We start from the raw sequence: 15,738 nt of genomic DNA on the forward strand, positions 1-15,738 counted from the left end.
TTTAAAGGGTAGGGTCAGAGGAGGAGTTAATAGAAGACAACATCTCAGTGTGGGAGGGGAAAGGAAACCAAGAGTCTATATTTATTTTGATGTTGATTCTCAAGAGTTAAGGTAGTTGTCATGTACAAGTGTGGTGAACCTATTGGGGCAACCTTAGCCTCAACCACAAAAACCTCAAATTTTTTTTTTTTTGAGATCACAAAGAGTGCAGGGTGAAGAAAATATGCAAACTTGAATGAGTACCAAACTAGGAATACAAATAGAAAACCAAAAAATGAACTATGTAAAAGAAAATAAAAAAACATATTCACACTGTATACATCTAGATTTGACAAAAAAAGTTGTATCTTGGAAAAATGAACACCTTTTTGGAGGAAATTAAACATGTTCTTAATTGAAAACAATGATCAAGATGCAACAAAAGAGTTTCTTTGGGCCAAAACTGTACAAAAATAGTAGATCTCATAAATGAGACAACAGAGGCTCAAGATTTCTCCTGACATTGTAGCCTTCCTCTTCCGATGATTTTGGGAGGGTAAATCATTGCTTGCTATCGATATCCACATCCATCAATATCTAGGAATGAGATTGGTGAATGAATATACGAGGAAATGAACGAACTAGGGATTTTATAAAAAAAATGTGGTCCTTTGGCGATAGTAGAAGATGCAGGATGACCAACTGCGAAAAGAGGGTGTCGACATTTGTGAAGGGCCTGAGGCTTTTGTGGTAGATATACACTAGCCCCTTGACAGTATCTATGATGATATTCATGTTCTGCAACCAGCTCAAAGGTTGGACCATAGAATTTCTTCTAAAGATATGCTCATCGAAATTGCCATTGGGCATCTAATCGTATATTAGAAACCTCTGATGCCCCTCCCTTTCATGGTTGGCTACGCAGCGGCCTCTCAAAACGACCATATTCCTGTCGTGATGTTGATCTCCACCTCGTTAAAAGAATTCAGACTGCCCGTTTCTAATTTTAAAATCCCCCACCTCGTTTAAAAATTAGGAGTCATTTCAAAATCCGGCGCATAACTCTTTGGTTTGAAATTTGAAATCTTGGGCGGGGATATAGCATTTGAAATCCGTATGGAGATGTCATTGAATGCGTATTGTGCAGACTGTATTATCGATCACATCTAGGAGTCAGAGCTGCCAGAAATGTGAGGGAGAAGAGCCACCGGAAATCGAGAGAGCATGTAGCTGTCATACATGACCATGTTGGTTTTCCATTCATGTACTATGTATGAGGCAGGTGCTATCGAATGTATTAAATGCTCTATATTGGGTGCCCCATGCTATGGTTATATCTATGTATAACAAGTCACTAAGGGAATTATTGGCTTAGTGACTTGTTTTTAAGAATACATTCCGAAGCATCCATAAACCCCAACCATTAACCTTGGATTAGAACATAACCGTGGTTCCCTTGACCGGATCTACAAAATACCATGGACAGAAAATGATCATGCCAAAAACCATGTGTGAAATGCATGCACAAAACCATAGGTAGGTCTGCCAACCTAATATAGGCTAGTCTTGAAAATAATATAACATAACCAAACACTAAGTTTATGAGCATTCCAGGATTTCTTGAGGCATTTGAGAGAGTGGATGGCTTCATGTTCTATAATTATGTGGTCAAGGATATGTCTTCCTTCAACATAGTCATATTTCTTTGGGGATATAAGGGAGGGGAGAATGGGGCTTCAAATGGTTAGAAATGAATTTAGTGATGATTTTGTAAATAACGTTGCACAGAGTTATGGGACGGTATTTACCTAGGGATGTTGCATTGTCCTACTTGGGTATCAAAGCTAGGAAGGTGGCATTGAAGGCTGGAAGGATGTTTTTGTTGATCCTTGATACTTCAACAATTGCATGGATTTCACTATCAAGGAAGTGACAAAATTGTTTGAAGAAGGTGATGGTGAATCCATATGGTCTTGGAACCTTTCTTTCTTCCATCTGGTGGAGGGCCTCCATAATCTTTGTTTCTGAAACAAGGCTAATAAGTGTTGTGTTCTGATCCTCGGAAACTAGTTTGGGGATGTTTGTTGTGATCTGGTTGATGGCTTCCCTACATTGAGGAAGAGGATCTTACAGAATATCTGTAAAGTAAGTTACCAGTTCCTTCTCAATGTCCTCATGTTTCTCCACGGTTTTGCTTGCTTCATTACGAAGAGAGGTGATGTGATTTACAACCCTGTGTTGTATTGTTGAATTGTTGATATGTGGAAGAATGAGGTGTTTCATTCCCCCTCTTTGAGTGAATTGATCCTTGATTTTTTCTTCCAGTATATATCCTCTTATTTGTAGCATTCCTTGGGCTATTTGGTAAGAGTTGCTTCCTTCCCTTCAACCTCCTCAGTGTGATCATTCAAAATAATCTCTTATTGAAGGGTAGACATTTCCTTTTATAAAGTATGTTTTTCATGGAAGATGTTGCCAAATTGGTCCTTGTTCCATTTTTTAGGAGGAGTTTGATATGTTTGAGCTTTTTTTGGAAAACATACAATTTGGATCCTCAAATGTTTCTCATTCCTTTCCACTAGCTTTCAATTTTGTATATGAGAGTGGGATCTACGAATCATGATCGCTCAAACCTATAGGTGTACTCGAGGGGATTTCCAAAGATTGTCCATGATAGTGAGATGGGCCATTGGTTTGATCTCGATGAAGGGACAATCTCTGCAGAGATCTCATGACCTCCAGTGATGAGTTGTTCTGCCACGAGAAAGAAATCCAGGTGGGAGGAAATCTGCACCAAACCCCCTCTTTTGTTATTCCAAGTGAAGAGGCCATTGGTTGTCTTCATGTCAACCATTCTTGTTTATTCTAAGAAGTTCCTTAGGTCTTCATATTCAGGCTCTAGATGTTGCCTACCTCCCTTTTTTCTCTCAATGAAGTGATGATGTTGAATTATCCTCTGATTATCAATTTGTATGGTTCTAGCTGGTCCTTTAAGGAGCGTAGGTGCTTGAGCATGTCCTTTTTTTTGGATGGGGCTTGAGGTCCATATACGTTGGATAGGAATCCATGCAAATTTGTGCCTAGAAAGTGAAAGGATGTGGTGAGGACAAAAGGATTCATAGGCAAAAATTCCATACCTATTTGTGAGGGATCCTAGGCAATCCTTAAACCACCCAAAGCTCCTTCTGCATCCACCATCATGCTTCGAGCTTTCTTCTATAATTTTTCCATTATGGATTCAAAGTCTTTAATGGAGAATTTTGTTTCTTCCATTAACAGGATTTTCAAGAGATCCAGTTGGATAATCTGCATAAAATACTTTTCTTGGAGGGGCTATTCAGACCCCATATGTTCTAGGAGATTATCTTCATGGGATAACGGTGGTTTGAGAGGAGTAGATTTTTGATATCTTGTATTTTCCTAAGTCAACCAACATCCTTCCTAAGGTGTCCAATCTCTGAAGTGTTGATTTTCGTCCTCTTTTCTTGAAATCTTTGTTGCTCTTCTTTCCATATTTGGTGGTGATGGTTTGAACCCCTAGCTGCATTTTGGCTTTGGATTTTTGTAGCATGATGGCCAAAAGTTTGATATGTTTGGGAGGGATGGTGCTCATGGAATTCCTATAGCAAGCATCTTCTAGGGCCATTGGATATAGTCCTCCAAGATCAGTAAATTACTCATCCTCGACCTTTTGGATTTCCTCTTCTTCTTGTGGAGTGCCCCACTGATCTGTGATGACAACGTCCATTGATTACTTTCCCTTCCTCTCATTGTTTTTTTTCTCTGAATTCTCGTGTGGTATTTTTTCGCTTGTTCTTATGGTTGTTCCGAGGGATCCTCTAGAAGGTTTCCTAACGCCTCAAAGCTATTACTAGTAATTTGACATTTGGGAGCTACGAAGGTGCTATATTTCTTGGTGTGACATTGCTTGGAGGGGATCTCCATGAATCCCTCAGCATCTATTGGGTTAGAGTTCTTTGGGTCTAGTTGGGATCATTCAAGGGACAATCCCTAAAGAGCTTCCCATGTTGGTGGCATTTCCGACACTAAAAAGGAGCATGTTCATAGTCTAGGATCTGAAACCAGTCTCTATCTTCTGACTCTAGGGAAATGGCTTCTGGAAGGGATCTAAAGATGTTCATGTAGACATAGATTCTAGCATAGGAGGTTTAGAAACCCTGTCTGGTTTGCTACGAAAGGAAAACAAATTTTCCAAGATTGTTTCCAATGTCTTGTAGAGTTTCTAGATCCCAATATTTATATGGTAGGGAGTACATGTGGATCCAAATGGGAGCCCAAGAAAAATCTTCTTTATCATGATTAAACCTGGCTATCCATTATCGCATGTAAAGACCAGTTGAATTGAAGAAGTAGGGATCACCTTCCATGACCTCTTTTAGGTATGCTTGGTGAGTGAAGATCACTGTGAAGAATACCTTCGATTCAAGATTGATGTCATAGTCTGCATTAGGTTTCCAACTTTGTGCAATCCAGTGCAGGAGGGCCTTTTTAGTGGGCCAGATCCGAATGAAGCTTTAGATCAAGGTGTGGTCTTGCATGAACTAGATATTTTCGGGGGAACATGGATTCGCGAGGTCTCCAATGATTTCGTGATGCGTGTTTTAGTATTTCCTGTTAAACACACATGGACAACAAAGAATAGGAAAGATAAATCAGTGAGTACATTTTTTATTAACATCAGCTATACATTTATAGTACAAATATGTGACTCTTGGGTTTCAGATCCCAAGGTCTCTTGGACTCCTTTTGTCCATTCGACTTCCACACTAACCACTTAGGATTAGGTGTCCAACATTCCCCCCCTTAATCCGAAGGGTTATGTATGAGTCCAAGAAGAGAGCTGTAATACAAAATGTGCAAAAAATGCATGGCAGCACTAGGCTGAATGTGCTCTATGAAATGTTGGTATAAAGGGCAGTGGTTTAAGGGTGACCACCAACACTGGAACGCTTAGTGCAGTTCCTAGAACTCTTCCACAACTGGCAAGAAGCTAGAGTCTTCTGCTAGAGGAAGTGTTCTTAATCTGTGATGGTTTAAGGATGACCAACAACTCTGGAATGCTTAATGCAATTCCTGGAACTCTTCCAAAACTGGCAAGAAGCTAGAGTCTTCTGCTAGAGGAAGTGTTCTTAATCTGTGATGGTTTGAGGATGACCAACAACTCTGGAATGCTTAATGCAATTCCTGGAACTCTTCCAAAACTGGCAAGAAGCTGGTGTCTTCTGCTAGAGGAAGTGTTCTCAATCTGTTCTTGGAATGCTTCCGAAACTGGCAAGAAGTTGAAGTCTTCTGCTAGAGGAAGTCCCAGATTGCCAACTGAAGGCATGTTCAGGCATCTTGTCTCTGGCTACAACTCTGAAACTGGTGTGGCAGGTTGTGGCTCAGGCTCGCTTGATGTGGCTTTGAAGCTTGTAGATGACCATCATTTCCCCCCCTGTCAGATACAAGGTGAGAAGATGGAGAAAACTCGACTGCAAGACTGTTCAATATTCTGGAACAAGTTCTGACATGTGTTTGGAATATCTTCTTGGCTGTTGATTCCCGTTGCCAAGAAGAGATCCATCCAAGATGAATCTTTGTTCTTGCAGGACGTTTATTTCTGAAGCATCTGTGTGAAGGATGGCTAGTTTTATGACAGTGCTTACATGGATGAAGATCAAAACAGTGATCTTTCAGATGGCTAACTCGATCACAGTGTTGGCATTTCTCAATCTGTTGTTGTTGTTGTTGCTGTGGAAGAGGGGTAGAATCTAGAACAGCTGGAGGTGAACTGTCATGAGGAGCAAGTAAACTGTCATGAATGAATCCGACACTCTGAAATTGAATGGGCTTGGCGTAGTCTGGAATATGAAAGGACAAGTCCTTGTCACATCCAAGACCAGTTCTGTGCTTGTTGTGGACAAGCTGTTCCCAAGGTCTGATGATGGTCTTGGGAAGTGCAGACTGAGTTTATGCATCTGCATGTACAACTGCTGCTTTATTGGATTCTGGATCTGATTCAACCTCAATCTTACTAATTTCACCACTTGCTGGTTTAACTTTGAACAACATATTGTTTTGAGCAGAAAAAAATTTGGAATGACAAATCTGTTGAAGCTCATCTTGCTGGAACTGAGATTCTAGTTGCAAAAAATCAATCTTTTCTTGTGCATCATGCAGGCAGGTCTGAATGTTACAAAGAGTGTCTTTGCTAACATTTACCTTCCCACCAATAGTGGAGTGTATTAGTGTATTCAGTAACTCTAATACATCATCAAATCTGGCCATTGTCTCAACAAAGAAATGAACACTCAACTAATTCCAGCTAAGAATTTAGCCAATCACAAACAGATTTGTGTCCAGCAAGAATGAGAGGCTCAAAGTCCTTCCAACACAGATACAATAGATATGTTTCACCCTTAAAATGCTCAGGTATACCAAGATACGCTTTGTATGGATGCACAACTAAATGACTTCTTCCTTCTTTGAAATTCGAACTTCAACTACAGGAATGGATTACATATACCTCTGATATATCAACTCTAATAATAACAGAGATCTGAAGTAGAATATACTAGCAAATGTTAGGAAGAACAGTGGCTGTAGATAAGTGTTATAACATCAAAGAAGCTCCATCATTACAGAGAAAACACCACAATGATAATATATGCAACGTATTCAGCTCCAAGACAGAGAAATAAATATGGATTGTCTTCAATATATTCACAGCCACACATCCAATGAGATGAGGAAGTTTGAGACCCTCTATAGCAGAGGTACATCACCAAACATCACTTCCAATAGTCTATACTCATTAAGATTTCAAGCACAGGTATAGTAATATGCTGCTCAACTGAAACAACCACAGAAAATACAAGTTTGTAGCCTTGGGGCTAGATCATTCTTTATGGAAGTCGCTGTAGAAAATACAAAGTTGGCCTATGCAGGTCACGAACCAACTCTAGAAAGATAAGCCACGGGACTGAAACAAAGTTTCTGAAAATGGACAGGCAAGAACTCCTCGACTTCAAACACCAAAATCATTTAACCAATTCAACTTGGCATCTCTAAAAGAGTCTGCTACAGCAAAGATAATATGGACTTGTGCAAAATACAACTCATTGTTCCATGCATTCGAATTTCCAACAGTAATTTATCAACCACCAAAGTATGCACTCGGCCTTTCTAATGGAGGAAATATATATCTTGCCAAAAAAGTGGTGCGGTGAACAGTGTATGAATTTCAAAACCCAAACACGAGTCAGTTGATGGTTTCGGGCTCAATATATGTCTCAACAATATTTGTCCCAACATTTTTAAAGAAGAAACTTCACGGGCTCTAAGAACATTTAACGGTATTTAACAAACAATTTGTCTATTCCATCTTACTGGTGAATACCTGTGAGAACTAAATTAGAAAAGTCTCTCTCCATCCCTGGTGACAAATTCCTTTGAGCACTGCACCTACAATATATCATAGATTCCTCCCTTAACGCACGGAAAAAACACCGCGTTAGATCATAAACTGCGTGCTGGTGGAAGATGGAACAATAAACTAAAGAACCATCACATTTAACCACATCACAGGTGAAGGCATCTGCGTGACATTATATGGCTCGATAATGAGAAACCCTTTTTTTTTTTTGGTCTTGTTGGCACTACTCCAGCAATTGCAAATAACCAGAGAATAACAACCGTTACTGAGCAGAATGTAAAGATATTAAAGGAATCAGCATCAACACTGAATAAGTGAAAAAGGGTCCCACATATGCTCAGATAGAACTGAACTTCAACTGCTTCAAGCTTTAAACAGCTATGATTTGAGGCGATTCAAATGTTAGGCACATATAAAATTTGAACACATATAAAATTTGAACAATGCATACAAGTTTCTTTCTGAAGATTTCGTGGAAAACTTGAAGTGGATGGAAACTCTGTACGGAGAAAAGGACTTTGTTTCAACTTCTCAGCTCAGTTTGCTGCGACCTGGCGCTTTCTATTTGACTAAAGTAGATTCCGGCGTTTCTATTCCTGCAAAGTTATTGGTGCTGAACAATGCATAGACAACAATTTGATGCTAGACAGGTACAAAACAGATACATTTAATATAGATCAATCCACCTTATCAGTTGGAAGAACAATGAGAGATGTTCCTGTAGGTGCAGGACGACGGAAGAACAAGCACTCAACTTCACATTATAGGCATATGATGATCGCTGATGGCCTTGCGACAGCTAGAGCTGATGCTTCCGATCGTTGCTCCTCCTCCAACACTTTCACTGAAACTTGAAACATCCAATTACAACACATATAAAATTTGAACAATGCATACGAGTTTCTTTCTGAAGATTTCGTGGAAAACTTGGAGCGGATGGAAACTCTGTATGGAGAAAAGGACTTCGTTTCAACTTCTCAGCTCAGTTTGCTGCGGCCTGGCGCTTTCTATTTGACTAAAGTAGATTCCGGCGTTTCTATTCCCGCAAAGTTATTGGTGCTGAACAATGCATAGACAACAATTTGATGCTAGACAGGTACAAAACATATACATTTAATATAGATCAATCCACCTTATCAGTTGGAAGAACAATGAGAGATGTTCCTGTAGGTGCAGGACGACGGAAGAACAAGCACTCAACTTCACATTATAGGCATATGATGATCGCTGATGGCCTTGCGACAGCTAGAGCTGATGCTTCCGATCGTTGCTCCTCCTCCAACACTTTCACTGAAACTTGAAACATCCAATTACAACATAAAATTTTTCTAAAACAGTCCACCCAAAAATGAGACGTCTTCAGATCTACCAAACTACCAAGGGTCAATTATTTATCTGAAACATAAATGGTGCAACTCAAAGTATCCCAGTGTCGACAGCATCATCATTACCCTCTAGAAGTGCAATAACAGATGATGACACAAGCAAGCCTATTTATTTTGGCTGTCGAATTATAAGGATTGATGTAGTCAAAACGCCAAGTCTGATAAGCATATCAGTTGGTATACGAGCAGCGCAATGATGATTATGAAGGAAAGTAGCCATAATAACACCTCTCGGGACATGAAACTATAAGAAACTATCCTTTAAACTCCAATTCCACTTAGTGCAGGGGTTTCACATTTACAAAACATAGTCTCCTCCTGCGAATTCAATTAAACCTTCACTGTATTAGTGAATCACGCAAGCTCGGCTCTTTGTTCACCAATGGCACAACGCAGCATGGCGGAACAGGTTTGAAACCCTCAACAAGTGAAAAAGATTACGAAGCTCTTCCGACTTGTACCACAGTTTAATGCTCTGATACCATGTTAAACACACATGGACAACAAAGAATAGGAAAGATAAATCAGTGAGTACATTTTTATTAACATCAGATATACATTTATAGTACAAATATGTGACTCTTGGGTTTCAGATCCCAAGGTCTATTGGACCCCTTTTGTCCATTCGACTTCCACACTAACCCACTTAGGATTAGGTGTCCAACATTTCCTTAGCAGAGATTGAAAATTGTTTTGGCTCTGCGTAGGTGGATGAAACCACAGGTATTGCATCAATTGATTTGAAGTTTTGCGGATCAACTTTTGCAAAGTATGGTAGGCTCGAAGAGAGTCTATGGTCAGTTGAATTAGGTTGGTCATGAGAAAAATGGCATTTATGAGATCACGGTTCAGAAAGGAATCTTGCTTGATTCTAAAATTTTTCATTATTTAAAGGGAGCCTCATAAAATACAAATTTGACGGTTTAAACCAATTTTAAATTGAAATATTTATATGTTTATATAAAAATGCAGAATTGAAGTTTTGATATAAGTTACTTGCGATTAATTAATTTAAATAAATTATAATAAATGTAGTTATAAATTAAATCGCTAATATAAATATTAATAGGTATCAATTCACTATAAATATAAAACACTTTTTTCATGATATATCTTACATTTTCAAAGATTAAAAAAAAAAAAAAAAAAAGATTAAATTATAAAATTATTATTAAAATGAATTAATATATAAGTTAAACATAAATATATTTAAAGAAGCATGTTTAAATTGGAAATAGACTTTGTGACAATAACATTGCTTATCAATGTATGGTATTGTACCTTAAAAAAATAACATGACTTATTAATACCACATGTATAAAAACCCATAACTCATTAATGACACTTATTTATATGACTTTTTTTCAATTAATTAATTTAATTAAAAAACTAGAAAATAAATAACCATATATAAATATAATTACGGATTCAAAATTCCTATCAATACTTTTGGAACCCATCAACTTCTCAGAGTTATTATTTTGTGAAAAAAATGGAAACATTGTTATTGGTACATATTACTTGGTAGAATGAATATATAACTATATTTATAATTATGTGGGTTGAAATCAAAACTATATTTTGTTTTGTTTTCAACCCACATAATTATAAATATAGTTATTGAGCTGAGAGCCTTATTCTACAGCCCAATATGATGTGTAACACTACAGCTCAATATGATGTCTAACACTAGCCCTCCCTCATCAAAATATAAATTTTAATGACCAAAATAAAAAATATAAAAATAAATAAATAACTATACAAACATTTAAATAATATCCACTCATAAAAAATTGCACGTGAAAAAATTAAATCCTCTATAAAAAAAAATTAGATCAACTTTTAAAATAAATCTATACTGATATATTCATTCTACCAAATAATATGTACATTGTTGATCCGTTCCAAAAGAATGGATAGGAATTTTGAATCTGTAACTCATACACAAAACGTCAATTAAATGCGATACTGATCAATAGACCTAATACCCATGAACTGTGAATCACTTTACTAGCGATATAGCATTATTTACACTGCTGAGCAACGGAGAGAACAGAGAACACAAAATACGCGCGCATCAGAAAATCCACCCTCCTTATATGCGCGGCGATGGCCGAGCAGTATTAAAATGAATGTCTCCCGCTCTATCTCTTCAATGCTTTAGCCACGTATTCAACTACACGTTTCACCATCGCTTCTTCATACCTACAGAGAGTCCGGGAATATTAAGAATTGATGTACAGACCTAAAATTGAAGAAACATTAAGCATATAAATATAGAAACCAATAAAAATAATTAAGAACAAAAATAAAGCTGAGCAGGCAAGAGTAAGTTACTAACCCGTTGGTGTCGTCTTGCAGTGACCACCTAGAGAGATTGGACAGTGCGAAGAGAGCAGCCTTCCACTCATCGATTTCTTGCGGGCCGTATTCCCCACGGCTCTCATGCCCCTGGAATGCTTCAGCAAATGGACCACCATGAGATTGATCCGCCGGGTGCGCAACTTGAGAAGGACTGACATTGTAAAACAGAGGGACGGCTATGGCCGACCGCTTCTTCTCCTTTTCCTGTACATTGCGTGCGATAAGAGAGACTTCTCTGAGGCACGATGCAGATTCTGCGTAATTGGTGGATCGAACAGGGCGCTATATTTCAAAATTTCACTGTCCCGCGCTTAATTTGAAAACACGGTGTGCTATGGCATGGATGAATGGCGCTTAATTTGAAAACATGGCATGCTATGGTGTGGATTAGCAGCATCATGCATGGTATGCCTATCTATCATGATATGTATCCTGACTATACTGGAAAACAGACCCAAACATCCCGTTGAAATGTGAGTGACAGACATTACCCGATGTCAGAACCCGTCTCCCAAGACTCTCCTTAGAGTCTCTTAAGGGTGCATGAATGGCTTGGCCTTCAATTTGCATGTCTTGTACTAAAAAATATCATCTTGATAATTGTATTCGGTATGAGATATTGAATTCGGTATGAGATATTGAGTAGGCGGCGCCGCTTATCTCATTGGATTCCAGGTCTCTGCAAGCAAGTTCCATAAGCAGAGCCCATACCTGTGTTTTCTTTCATCCTGTATTCTCATCCATTCCCTTTCTTCTGTAAAATCATTTCCGAATCTTCTACTGCAATTCTAGCTTTCCTATTCTCTTCGCAGCAACATACACCAAAATGTCGATGAGTTGTTTGAGCGAAAGGTTATTCATGTCTCAATTATTGAGAGGTGATTTTGGAGAAGCAGAGACAATCACGCCAGAGGAATTCGCCAGAGGAATTTGCCAGCAACGACAAAGATGTCGCTGTGGAGGCCTTTGCCAACAGGGACATGACGATTTCATACTTTGAGAACGTCGCGTCGATAACGGAGGCCAGCAATGACATAACGATCCCATATTTTAAGAATGTTGTGCCGATGGCCTTGAGCCGCGACTTCTTCTCAACCAACGAGCGGCAAGCCATCATGCACCATGCCTCAAGTTGCATTGATGAGTCATACAACTAGCAAGTCCGTCCTCTACTGGACGTTGTCCATAAATTGCGTAATATGGATATTGCCAAAGAAGGCATCCAACTCCCAACCATAGTTGTGGTTGGAGATCAGTATAGTGGAAAATCAAGTGTGCTCGAATCTATGGCTTCGAATCTATGGCTAGATTCAAGCTTCCCACAGGCCAAGGTATTTGTACGTGAGTCCTGCTACTTATGTGCTTAAGAAGCTGCAAAGAAGGATTGCACGCTGCGAAATCTATTAAATACTAGGGCAAGGAAGAATGAATTGAAGAAGACGGGATAATAGAGAAAATAAAAAATGTTACAGATGCCATCGCGGGAAAAGGGTGTTGCATAAGTGACACTCCGATAATGCTAGAGGTTGTAAGCATAGTTACCAAATTCGAATTCGATTCGATACGGAAAAAATTCGACTCTATAAAATTCAATACGGAAAAAATTGGACATTATACATCTTATAAATACTTAATTTTTTTTTTTTAAATATTGGATTTATCTTCTTTTTTTGTCTATTTTTTTATAAGTCTTATCCATTGTAAATGAATTTTGCCATTTTATAATTTTTTGTAATATAGAAGTCACTGTGTTTCTAGTTTTTTTTATAAAAGTTGTGGATTTGGAAGCTTACCATTTTATATCTTTTATAATAATGAATTTTTCCATTTTATAATTTTTTGTAATATAGAAGTTACTGTTTTTCTATTTACTTCTGTATAAAAATTGTGGATTTGGAAGCTTACCATTTTATATGTTTTAATATTGATTTATCTTTTTTATTTTTATAGGAGTTATTCATTTAACACGATATACAAATTAGATTTTTTCTTTTTATAAAAAAGATACCAATTTGCAACCAATTCATTATTTCATAATTCTATTTTAATAATTCTTGTTAAAATAAAAGTTATATTTCTTTTAGTTATAAAATGACATCTTGCATTATCATTTATTAACCATAATCTTATGCCATTTTATGGATCTGAAAAGGCTTTGAACTGTGTATGGAAATCTAAATCTCTAATTACTAAATTGTTGAAGAATTCCCAATAAAATTCTTATTGCATAAAATAAGATCTTAACCATAATCTTTGCCATTTCATAGATCCGAAAAGTTTTTGCACTGCAAATGGAAAGCTAAAAATCTCCGATCAAAATCTGCCTTCACCCCTGCCCCTATCTCCCTATGTCTACTACATATCTCTCGATAAACTAGGTATGCGCTTGCACCCGACTATATCCCTGTTTATGGTTATAAAAATGGAATGAAATTGAAACCAGAGTCTTTGGTGTCGGACGGGGGAAAGCTGGTGCAACGAGTAACGAATTGTTCCGTTGCTTATTAAGGTTGCACCGGGGATCGAAATTGTTACAATTAACAATCTGCACTGGCCTTAATCCGGAACCTATAATTGTGAACCTAATATCTAATACACCGTACCGAACTCGAATTGACGTATTAATTCGCAAATCGAATCGAACCGGCGAATTTTCGAATTTTTTTCTGCAGTACGGTCGAACTTGGTAACTATGGTTGTAAGAGAGGGAGCTCCTGATTTGGCACTGGTGGACTTGCCAGGTATTACCTCAATACCTCGGTGCCCATATCAGGTCAGCCGTCGGATATATATGAACATATTTTAGAAATCATAATGCGTTATATAATTCCGGAGGAAAGCATTATTCTGAATGTCATAACCGCCAATGGGGATTTTTCCACCTGCGATTCAATCAACAAGTCCAACAAAGAAAAGCATTATTCTGAATGTCATAACCACATATGGGGATTTTTCCACCTGCGATTCAATCAACAAGTCCAAGAATGTGGACGAGGGCGACGAACGAACTTTGGCCGTCGTCACCAAATGTGACCACCGTGACCACCGTGAACGACTTCATGAACATTGTGGAGAGATCAAATCTCTTTTCACTATAAAAGAGGTTTACACCTCAAAGCATTTGATCTCTCTCATCCCTTGGTAGATTCAGAATGAAGATGAATCTAAGTCGATTAATAGTATAAATTATATTGGTGTAATGTGATGATATTTAATATATGATTTTATAATATATTCAAGTGAAAATGGAAAAAGATGTAATAGTCTTATATATATATATATATATATATATATAGAAAGAGGGTGGGAAATAAGTTGGGAAAAAAGAAGTGAGGGGATTAAGAAATAAGGAGATGGATTATAGGCTTCCAGGAGTGGCTAAGCTTATAAGTATTTTCCCTATTGAAATTATTGGGATTTTTTTCAATGTAATGCCCCAAATGAGATAATTGATTTATTTTGCAAAAATTAAATTCCAGCAAATTCAACCATAAAATTTACTATTCGATTAACAGAAGATTGCCATGTAAAATATAACAAGTAGAGTGAATGCAATTCAATAACACAATGAGTAGAAATAATCTTAGCTTTCATTATAATAAATAAACGAAAGAGTGTACATGATGATATAGCCAAAATAAAAAAATATAGACATTCTGGCCTCCAAAACTATTACACTCTGATGTTGAAACCGACTTTCCCAAAATTGAATTGAAATCAATCACCGCACTTGTGAATTTTGGATGAATCACCAAGGGGATGAAGTGGGTTTTCGTCCACTCTCACCAAGATCACCTGAGGGTTTCCGTCCTGCGTCTACTACTGAAGTAGAGAACCAAGTTCTCAATCCTCTCGACAAGAAGAAATCACAAATCCAAGATGTCCCCCAATGGCCTCCTTCTCCTCTTTTATAGACCTGATGACCACTCTAGAACCTCCTATTTTATTCCCCTCTAGAACTTCCTATTTTATTATTATTTTAATCATGGAGCACTTTCCCTTCTTTAATTTTAATTAAAATATTCTTCAATTAATGTGAAAGAAAGGTAAATTGGACACCATGTCTCCTCAGGTCACTGAAAATCACTTCTAACCATCCTGCCCTTTAGATATTCTTGTTCCGGTTCCAAAAATCTATTACACTAAGGTGTTATCTCAAGTATTCCTCTCGGAATGCCACCTTAAGTGTAATTAATTGAGTTAGATCCAATAATAACTTTGTTTTCTAAAAGTTGTCGGAATGCACCGGAACGAAAGGAAAATTGTGCAGATGATGGAATATACCAAGTGAATGCCGTCATACCTCATAGAAACTCCTCAAAACCCCTCCAAAATCCACTGGGCCCACTGATGACACCAACTTGCACCCATGACCTGTTTGCTCCCAACTCTGAAAGTCTATCCTAACCATGTCAGAAGGAACACACAAAAAATGAACATTATAAATCCTCTCGCCCCAAGATTGCATGTCCTCAAGCAATCCAAAACTGTGGACCAGACTGTTGACCCAATGCAACTGTGACCCAATGCCCGAATCCCATATGAACCACTGGGTGATGTTATGCCTTTGTGTCA

This window comes from Pinus tabuliformis, chromosome 7, assembly GCF_031772625.1.
Source record: "Pinus tabuliformis cultivar Carrire ecotype Pingquan chromosome 7, CPIR1, whole genome shotgun sequence".
In the NCBI taxonomy this organism is placed as follows: Eukaryota; Viridiplantae; Streptophyta; class Pinopsida; order Pinales; family Pinaceae; genus Pinus; species Pinus tabuliformis.